General features: G+C 42.1%; 1 protein-coding gene across 16 annotated transcripts in view; it reads left to right on the top strand.

Annotated features, from left to right (window-relative positions):
* EBF3 (EBF transcription factor 3) overlaps positions 1-10,000 on the top strand; it is a 119,048-nt gene that overhangs the window by 86,393 nt on the left and 22,655 nt on the right. The gene's annotated exons all lie outside the window — the stretch shown is intronic.

A 10,000-nucleotide genomic window follows, 5' to 3' on the forward strand; every position in this document is an offset into this window, starting at 1 on the left:
CGTCCCATGGGATCCAGCTCCCTCACAAGATGTCTGTTACTTCCTGTTTTCATATTGGCCAGAAATAGATTAACAATGGTATTTCCTACTCTCCTCCAGCCAGAAAAAGGAGTTAAGAAGTGCTCAGTGATGCAAAGTATTTTTCAGGCCATCTATCCAAACTTCTTGAACTTCCCTAAAGGTTCAGTTGAAGTTTTAGGCATCGGTTCAAGGAGCTGTTGTTGGATCCAAATGACTTTATCCAACCCTATTCACAATCTGTCTCTAAAGATTCCCTCAGACCTAAAACTTGGGATACAAATTCACAAGCCTGGGAATGATTTATTTATGCCAAATCTTTTAAATACATTTGATTTTAATTTACAACAGCACAAGAAAAATTCGGAACATTGTGGTTTCCAGTGGTTTTAATATGAAAATTCTTATTTTGGGATGAAGTATTGCTGGCTTTTTATCTGAAATGTGTATTCGAGTTTTTCTGGCATTTACCAATGAATTTAACTGAGGTGTGGGGAGGGAAAAGGGAGAAATAGCGATTTAATTTACTGTACTTTTGGATGAGGATTCTAGGTAATAAATTTGATCTGATGAATCAATCTCTCTTTTGAAAACAAAGAGCCTTTAACTGTTTACTCGACAGACTGCAGGGATTCGGGGAGAGTCCTCGCTGCTTATTGGGTAGATAATGCAGATTGCAGATGATGTGCAGATGATGTGCATTTTGATGAATATTTTCCCACTAGACTGCAACTGTTTCTATCTATTAATTTAGATCTAATGAGAAAAGTGTGTTCCTGGGTAGTTTTAAGCGAGGACTTTTGAAACTGTTAGTGCATCACGGATATGTTTTTGTGTCTGCCTAAGGTCTATTGTTAATACGAACTTTTAAGTGATGGTAGCACCTGAGATTCCTATATTCTCTCTATTCCCAAAGAAATCTAAACCTGAGCAAAAACACTGGCATCCAAACCTGGTTGCTTCATTTCTGGCTGATGAGGGGGAGAATATTTACATTTACTGATCTTTAGGATTGGGTTTTACCAGAGCTTCCAAATGGGATGGTGGTGACTGTGGTTCTTTTGGGGCAGATGATTTATCCTGAAAGCCAGAGTTGTTTTGCTGCAAAGGTGGTGAGCACAGGTGGAGCTGTTACTGTTGTGGGCTTAAAAATGCTCTTATGAACTATATTATATATATATATATATACAGACACAGACACACACACACATGTATATATATACAGTTCATGCAAAGCTACAGCTCAGTATTCTGCGAGTATGATGAGCTAAAAGAAGTGTCCAACAAAATAAAAAATGAATGAATTGAAAGCCTCAGCCCAAGTTCCAGATATTTGAGCTGTTGGGAGCTGGTGCAGTTCCACGGCGCACGGGGAAGCGCTGCAGATTTGAACCAGATGACGGTCTGGCTCCCAGAGCAGAGCCTGGAATTCTGACTTGCTTTAGAGGAATGGCTTTAACTGATTTCTGAGGTGTGGATTTTGCAAATTTGGCTAATTTTGCTGTTTTGAACTTCTTTCTAATGTGTAAGTGCACATGTGTATGGAGCTGGAAGAACAAACCCATCACTTCTTCTTTCCTGCGGTTGCCTTTTGTCTTTACTGCTAAGTAAGGATGTTCAAAAGGATCATGAGAATGCCATGAGCTTCTCCCACTGGAATAAAATTGTAATAAAGTTACATAACTAACAACACTTTACCAGGAATAGATATTTAAAACACCTTTGGAGGGAAACAAAAGCCGATATCCCAGCAATAAGATAATAAAGAGAGAAAGCCAGAGCCTGCCTGACCGAGAAACTTCTGCTTTGCTTTATCCCAGACTGATAGGGTGGCTGAGATAGTCTTTGGAAATTACAGCTGCCATGGAGAGGGAAGCCAAGCCTCGCTGTATTTCAGAAAATGAAAATGCTGTGGCCTGGCGGAGGGAGGGGCCGGGTCCCCAGGGCATCTGTTTCCCATCAGTGTCCCACCATGCTTGCAGCCTGGCTTGGCACTCTAACATTTAACCTTCCCAGCAGGAGGTAGACCATAGGGCAACAAGGCTGCGGAATAATGAAACAAGAGTGTAGTGTGGTGCACAAAGCCTTTGTGAGCGCAGAAGTTGAGACATTAAACCATCAGGGCAGGGAGATGCGAAAGTTCCAGATTTTTCTCCAAAGCCCCCATTAGCCCGGCGCAGAAGCAGGAGCGCGGCGGCTCCCAGCAGGCAAAGGCAAGGCCTTTCCCCATCTATCCATGCCTTTTTGCCCGCTGCTTTCAACTATTATAAAGATACAATTACCTTGGGAGATTGTGGCAGTTCAGTTGATTAGCACGGTGAATTAAAAGAATGAGTCACAAATGACATGTCCGGCTCTTCTCTACCAGTCCTTTGTATTCCCAGTGTACCTCACCCCTGTTGTAAGAAGGTCAAAAATTAGAGAGAGATAACAATTTTCAAGCAGCTAGCACTTAGGAGCAGAATTAACAATCATTCTGTATGTAATTGCCAGTTAATAGTAAATTGCCTTCTAGACTGTAAAATGCAATATAAACTGGTGGGCACCTAAAATTAAATTAATGAGGTATTTGCTGCATTTAAAAGTGAATAGTGCAAATTAATAACTGGGTACAATACTTGTTTTAATACATATCGAGCGGTGCAGCGTTTGCTTGTTTAATACTAATTTTAAAACTGCTACCTGAAAAATTTGCTGTCTGTGGGTAAATCGAGTGGTCGGTGCAGGTTGTATCCATAATTTTGCTGGTACAGTCTTCCAGGTTTCTAAATTAAATATCAGAGATTATTTTTTAATTAGAATATAAGCACTGCAGCCTTATTTGATTATGGCAAATTGTGATTTGTATGCTTCAAAATGCAATTATGTTACAGATAAAATTGCACCTTTACACACATATTTTAGGCTCTGCAGATTCTGTTGCTTTGCTCTCAGCTGAGCAGCAGGGTTGTGTTTACAGTGTGTTTGTGCCACTGCCTTCCTGTTTTCTCAGAGTCTATGTTTTGTGTAGCCTCCCAAGCAAGTAAAGTGTGCATAGTCTGATCCAGAGCATATCAGAACAGTTTCAAAGAATGATTTGTAGCCCTCGGAACTTTTCATGCTGGCTGCTTCCACCCTAAGGTTTTTGTTGCACGTCCCTATTTTGACAGCTTCTTTGGCTCAGTTGAGGCCATGCCCAAATTGTCAGGAGGCAGCAGATCCCTTGCAGGGGACCGTGCCCGGCTGCTGCACGAGGCGGTGGCATCCGACCGCCACCGCATCCCCAGCAGAACGCGCGGATGGTGAATCCATGGACCCATTCCCGGTGCGTTTGCTGGATGTAAACACCAGAATGATTCTTTTGCACAAAGACTTGCGCTGAATTTGGAGCTCATGAGCCCATTTCTCTTGCTGGCATGGCTCAGGGTTCCTCCTGGTGGAGCGTTTGTGGCGCAGGAGGGCTGGCACGGCACCAAGTGAGGGAAGCCCTCTGCACTCGTGACATTGTCCAGGTTTTTGGGCTTGGCTCGCTCTCCCCTCGGCGTCTTGGGTCAGGAAAGCCTTGGCTGCCTTCCTGGGCTCGCCCCCACCCCGCGTCCCCCTCAGAAAGGTCTCGTGTTCCTCAAGTATTTGGGAGATCTTTTGTGCGCATTCAAATGCGGTTCTGTCAATGGCGCTGTTACACTGTTTAGAGTCAATAGCTCCCTTCCATCACAGCCAACACAAACTGCCTGTCTCATAGGTCAGTGCTCTTTAAACAAATTACTTGTATCCACAGAGCAAATGATTGTTAATTGCCTCCCACAAATCATACTATTTTTACTATGCTAAACTCCACGAGAAGGCCTCAGTCAAATTTAAATCACCTGATTATTTCTTGTACATATTCAATTATTGCTCTGAAGGATGAAATCTGGTGACTTTGCGAGAGGAATGCTAAAAATATATAGAACGGATCCAGGGTTTTATTGGAAAGCCTTAAAAAAAAAAAAAAAAGCACAGTTACATTCATTTTAATGAAATCCTCAGCATTTCTAATTCATATATATTGCATTTCTTTTTTTTTTCCTGTTAAGTGCTGTTGTCCTGAAGCAACTTACAGTCACTGTTATTACAGTATTGGTTATTTATTGATCAGACCTTGTGTCAGTATCAGTTGTTAGCAAGCTGAAAAAAAATGAAGATGGAACAAATATTCTTGCCCTTTCTTCAAGCTAGGTCTGTATAAGTCAGTCAAAGTTTAGTGCTCGAGAGTCAGACCCAGGAAGTCTCTGATAATGTGTAAAACTGCTTTTTAGGCCTGGAGTAAAATGTATTTTTCTGAAAGCAATAAGTCAAAGGGGAAGGGATTCTGGTGAAGTGTCTTTTCGTATAAAGAAGGTTTTTGAGCATGACATACATTTTTAATTAATAGGCCAATGCTAAACATACAGACATGATTTAGTAGCATCAAGTCAATAGTGTGTTGGATAATGTATATTATATAATAGCTCTTTTTTAAACAGTAACAATTCCAGGTTTATCAGGGTCATTGTTGTCCCCTTTCTTTTCTGTCTCAAAGGAGGCCAGAAGAATGAGACATACCATTTGTGCTATTGCACAAGTAGACTATTTGTCCTAATCAGTGACACCCATTTACTAGAATTGCTTAAAATGAACTATACCTCATACAGAAATCGCACATTTAGAGTGTTCCATTCATCATCGGAAAATTGAGGGCCAGTAAACTTTTCTGTTCCTCCAGCGGGATCATAGACATGCATCAAAATGTTAAAAAATGATTGGTGAGAGGGAACTGTCACCCATTTATCAAGGAAAAGGAACATTATTTGCTAATTTCCCAACCAAGGCAGTGACAGGGTGCTTCGTCTTTAGACCCATGGTGACCAACATGGCCTTTTTGTTATTAGTACAAGTCAAGCGCTTTTTGGCTGTTGCTAACAAGACACATTTGTCTATCATCAGAGAGTGCTTTATTTTTTTCCAAGTAGCTGTGACCAAAGTCTGCTCTCAGTGCCATGAGTGGCTGCGCCTCGCCAGGTCGTGGTAGCACTGAGTCACAGCACCACTGATAAATCACAAAGTTTCCGTGTCAAGGTGAAGGTATTGACTCTGCTGTGCCCAAACTGACAAAATGTAGCAGCGAAGCGATGGCAATTCATCTTAAAAAAACAACAAAAAAAAAGGACAAAAGGGTCATCTTGGCTTCATGTAATAATCAGGAAAATTTGAGTGCTGAATAAGACGTTTGCCTTGTTTTCTCTGAGAAGGGGGAAAAAAGGCTTTTTTCCTTTTTTTTTTTTTTTGTTGTTATATGTAGCCTATAGTTAAATAGTAAAATCAGTTTCCTGGATATTAAACTGTCTAATTCTATTTTTCTTTCTACAAGTTTAGCTTTACTGCTATTTTTTTTATTACTATAGCCTGATTGCACCACTTGGGCTGGAAACTTCCCTAAGTTTCAAATCAAGGAAAATAGGTGCAAGGACAGGAAATAAGATATTTCACTGAAAATGTACTTCTTGTTCTCACAGTATGAAAGCAAGAGAGCAAACAGAGAAATCTGGGTTGCATTGGAAGATATCCAGGTGAATTCCTGGGTTTGGCTGGTTGCTGCTATCCATGACACCAGTATTCCCATTAAATTAACTTGTACTCTCAGGAAAGTGCTGTGGAGATGAAAAGAAACATGTGGCCTTTGTGGCCTTTGTGTTGAGTGTAGCATAACATGGAAATTAGGAAAATATCCAGAAGCTGGTGGTTAAGGAGAATAATGATTTTGCCATGTTTTGAAACTCATTCTGTTGCATAATCTGGTGCTACTGCTGTAATTAAAAAGCTTGGAAGTGTTTTTACGTCAGAACCTTTGTCTTACAGACACATTTTTTTGGCCAGGTGATTTTCATGAAAGTTGGTTTAAAGGCAGTGGCTGAGGCCTGAGGCCTCATCTGCACTTAAAAAAAAATAATTAATTATCACGCCTGCAGTGAATGGTGTTTTCTAAGGAAAAATGTCAAAAAAGCTTTTCAAAAATATGTTGGATGTCCACTATTATTTCTATTTTACAAGAATTTCTAGGACTTGCAAGGTGAATATAAATTCCTGTGGATGACAATCGGTTTTTGAATCAACTCCCACTGAAGCCACGGAAAGTGGTGTGGATGGAAGAGCTCCCTGGTAGAGCTGGGGTTCTCTTCTGGAGCTGGTTGAGGATCAGCTGGTGCTGATCCCAGCTGGAATATTCCGTGGTCCTTTCCATGGATGCCCACTGGCTGGGGATGTGCCAGTGGAGCAGGGGATGCAGGAATGCAGGCAGCTGTCCTAGCAACCCATGCTTGATGAATTCCCAGTCTTTTATAAGCTTGAAAGTTGCAATCTAGGACTGGAGAGTTTCAATTTTTAATTGCAAAATTCCCAACATGTAAAATTATTAAGGGGGGAAATAAAGGAAATTTTTGGGCAAAATCTTGAGAACTTGTTAAATTTGGATGTACATTATGGCTCCTCAGAAATCTCTGAATCTTGTTAGCTACCTGATTTAAAACCTTCAGCATTTTTAGTTTTTTCTAAGATAAGTAACTTTGGTGTACAAAAATATTTTTATTGTGAATATCTGTATATTTTAGCATGCATAAATATTATTAAATTTTCATTGAATCCTGAACAGATAGTTTAACAGAATTCTGAATGATTAAAATAATAACCCAGGCTTTCTTTCTTTTTTTTTAAAGTGGCAACATCCCCTGTGCTTAAGCATTTAATAAAGCTTTTTATAGACCCTATGCATTCTGTGAGTTATTTGAGGTATTTTTTCCAATATCCACAGGTAATACAGAGATTTCACAACTTTGAGAGAGATCTATTTTTGTTTAAATTATTATACAACAGAGGAATACTGTTGTAGGAGCTCTGTTAGATGATCTTAAGGATCTGATTGTAAGTCCTATTTGTCTAAATATTATATTAAAATATTACAGTATTATATTCTTATGCTGGGTGATAACTACCGAATATAAATGGGGAGAAGTTGTGCAGAATTCCAGCTCTTACAGATGTTTGCTGAGGCATCACAGATTTCATATGGTTCTGAGATGGATAAATACCTCTGAAGAGCTCATCCAGTGACGACAGGCAAATGATCACATTTGCCATTTGCTGCCATCAAGCATCCTTTTAAGAGCACCTGGAATTCTTATATTTCACTGCTCTTGTATTCAGAGGACCTGAAATTCTTGTATTGCACAGGATTGTGTAATCCAGCACTGTGGCACAGTAAAATTCCAGGAGAAATTTCTGTGTTCTCAGGCTCTTGTAGCAGAATTCCAGCATAATTCTCTAAAATGTGTGTGTGGAAACAAGGGGGTGGGGATGGATCCACACAGACCCATCTGTAAGGAGGAGATATTCATTCAGCTGTGTGGCCTAGCAGAGGAGTAAACTCCCAAATAATACCCCAAATGCAAAAATAGATAAAAGCTCAGTTTATTCCAGTAAAATGTATCTTAATTAGTAAAGTACCTTGGAGTATTGAGCAGTTGAAATGTACATTTCGCTGCTTTGATGTAGTAGCACACTTTACTAAATCAGGAATATGCCTTATTTCTGGAGTAGAATATTTTGTTGTTTTAGTCATATGTTGTTTTCACAAAATGTCATGTTTTGTTGTAGTTCCATATGTGTTGGGCTGGGGGATTTCCTTGGCATGGTGAGAGCATTTGTGATTTGATATCACACAGATTTCCTTCTCCTTCACTGAAATAGTGCCAAGGCCCTCCCTTGCAATGTTTCCTGCTAAGAACTGGAATGGTTTGGGTGGGAAGGGACCCTAAAGCCCATCCAGTGCCACCCCTGCCATGGGCAGGGACACCTCCCACTGTCCCAGGCTGCTCCCAGCCCCAATGTCCAGCCTGGCCTTGGGCACTGCCAGGGATCTAGGGGCAGCCCCAGCTGCTCTGGGCACCCTGTGCCAGGGCCTGCCCACCCTCATAAGGAACAATCCTTTCTGGGCACATTGTTGGGTCACCTAGAATTTCTCATCAACCAACACCCCCAGGTCCTTCTCCTGGGGGTTGTTTTTTTACTGATGTGATCCCTAATTTCTCGTGATCTGCTCATTCTGTAACTTTAAATGATGCCATATCTGTCGGTATTTGACGCTGCAGACTGTTCTCACGCTGAAATGTGTGCTGTGGTCTGATACAATAACTCCGTTGACCAGCACACCAAGTGGGCTTACTTGAAGTGCTTTCCATTCCCTACTCCAGACTTCACCTTTTAAGCCTTTAAATATTTAAATATATCCAGTATCACTGGCTCCAAATACCCACAGCAGCAGCAGAGTGATGTCTGTACAGCAGAGGACATTGGGGTGATGTCCCTGTCCCAGGTGAGGCTCTCCCCTCCCGAAGAGCCCACCATCGTGTGACTCTGGGACCAGACACATGGTCCTTCTATCCACTCGGGTGTGGTCCAGGACAGCACACACAAGCAGAGGCTGTGTGAGCTCCTATCCCCTGTGCACCACCTGCTTCACTCATTTTTAGAGTTGTGTGGCATGTAAAGTGTTTCTCATTCATTCTCCCTTGCTCTCTCCCTCTCCTGTTCCTTCTCCATCTCATCCATTCATTCATTCATTTAAAGTAAATCTGCAGCTATTATGATGGTAATGACTTTTTTGGCAAACATCAGAGCCTGGAACACAATTGTTCTCAGTCAAAGTGGAAATGCAGGTGCCCTTGAGGAGTCCAGGGTCATGAGGTGTTAGTGCTTCACTGGTCACTGAGTGCCACCACCAAAAGGTGTGCCAAGAGCCCAGGTCCTGTGTGGGACAGCCTGGAGGGGCTGGGCTGAGAATCCCTGAGGATTGTCTGAGTGTGGAAGACCACCATAGTCTTCCCATCAGATGTTTCTCAGCAGCCTCCTGGCATCTCTCCTGCAGTGAGGGTGCACCAGCCCTGCTGAGACCCCACAAGTGATGACATCAGGCTCTTGAAAATCAGGGGACAGATTATTAGACACAGAGCGTGTTTAAACCTTAATTTGCTACACATTTGTGGAAGATGCTTGTTGTTTCTTTGGTAATTTTCTGGCCCCCCACCCTTGTTTTCTCTCTCCCCTCATCCTGTGCTCCTTCCATTCTTACTGGAGGAGGAAGGCAGTGGTTGGTCTGGTGGATGACTGGAACAGGCCAGGGAGTGTTTTCCCTAATTTCCTCTCCTGCTCCACTTTTGAGTACAAAGTCTGTTCTGCTGGGGGTGTTCTGACCTGCTCTACAACAGATGCGGAGAGGGATGGCTGATTCCTGAACTGAGTGATTTGGCATTTGTCTTCAAAGATGTCAAAGCTACAAATGAGCATTCAAAACACTCTTAATATTTCTTTGTTAACTCCTATCACAGGCTGGTTTGGGTCAGAAGGGACCGTTAAAGTCCCACCCCCTGCCATGGGCAGGGACACTTTCCACCATCCCAGGGTGCTCCAAGCCCCATACAACTTGGCCTTGGATACTTCCAGGGATGGGGCAGCCACAGCTTCTCTGGGAACCCTGTGCCAGGGCCTCACCACCCTCACAGGGAAGAATTTCTCCCAGTATCCCATCTAAACCTAATTCCTTTCAGTTTCAAGCCATTCCCCTTTATTCAATGGCTGGATGTCCTTGTCTCCTCCTTTGTGAGCAGCACTGCATCCCAGTATTCCCTGCCAGGTTCTCCTGAATGGCAGGACAATCCCTCCATTCACTCCTACAAACAGCCAGCATTGTGCATGTCAACACCTGGGCTGGGCTTTGCTTTCCAGCGAGGAAAATAAATAAATAAGTATGTAAACAAACAAACAGTATGGAGGCAGTTTTTCCAATGTTAGCATGAGCATTTTAAGGAAAATTCTATATCATTATCGGATCGAGAGTAATTGTGAGCTGACCTGTGAATTTTAGGCCTGTAATTGAAACAAGTGAGTGAGTGCCATTGTTTCCCTTCCTGCTATCTGAGGGAAAGTGAAGCAA

This window comes from Corvus moneduloides, chromosome 8 (assembly GCF_009650955.1).
Source record: "Corvus moneduloides isolate bCorMon1 chromosome 8, bCorMon1.pri, whole genome shotgun sequence".
NCBI lineage: Eukaryota > Metazoa > Chordata > Aves > Passeriformes > Corvidae > Corvus > Corvus moneduloides.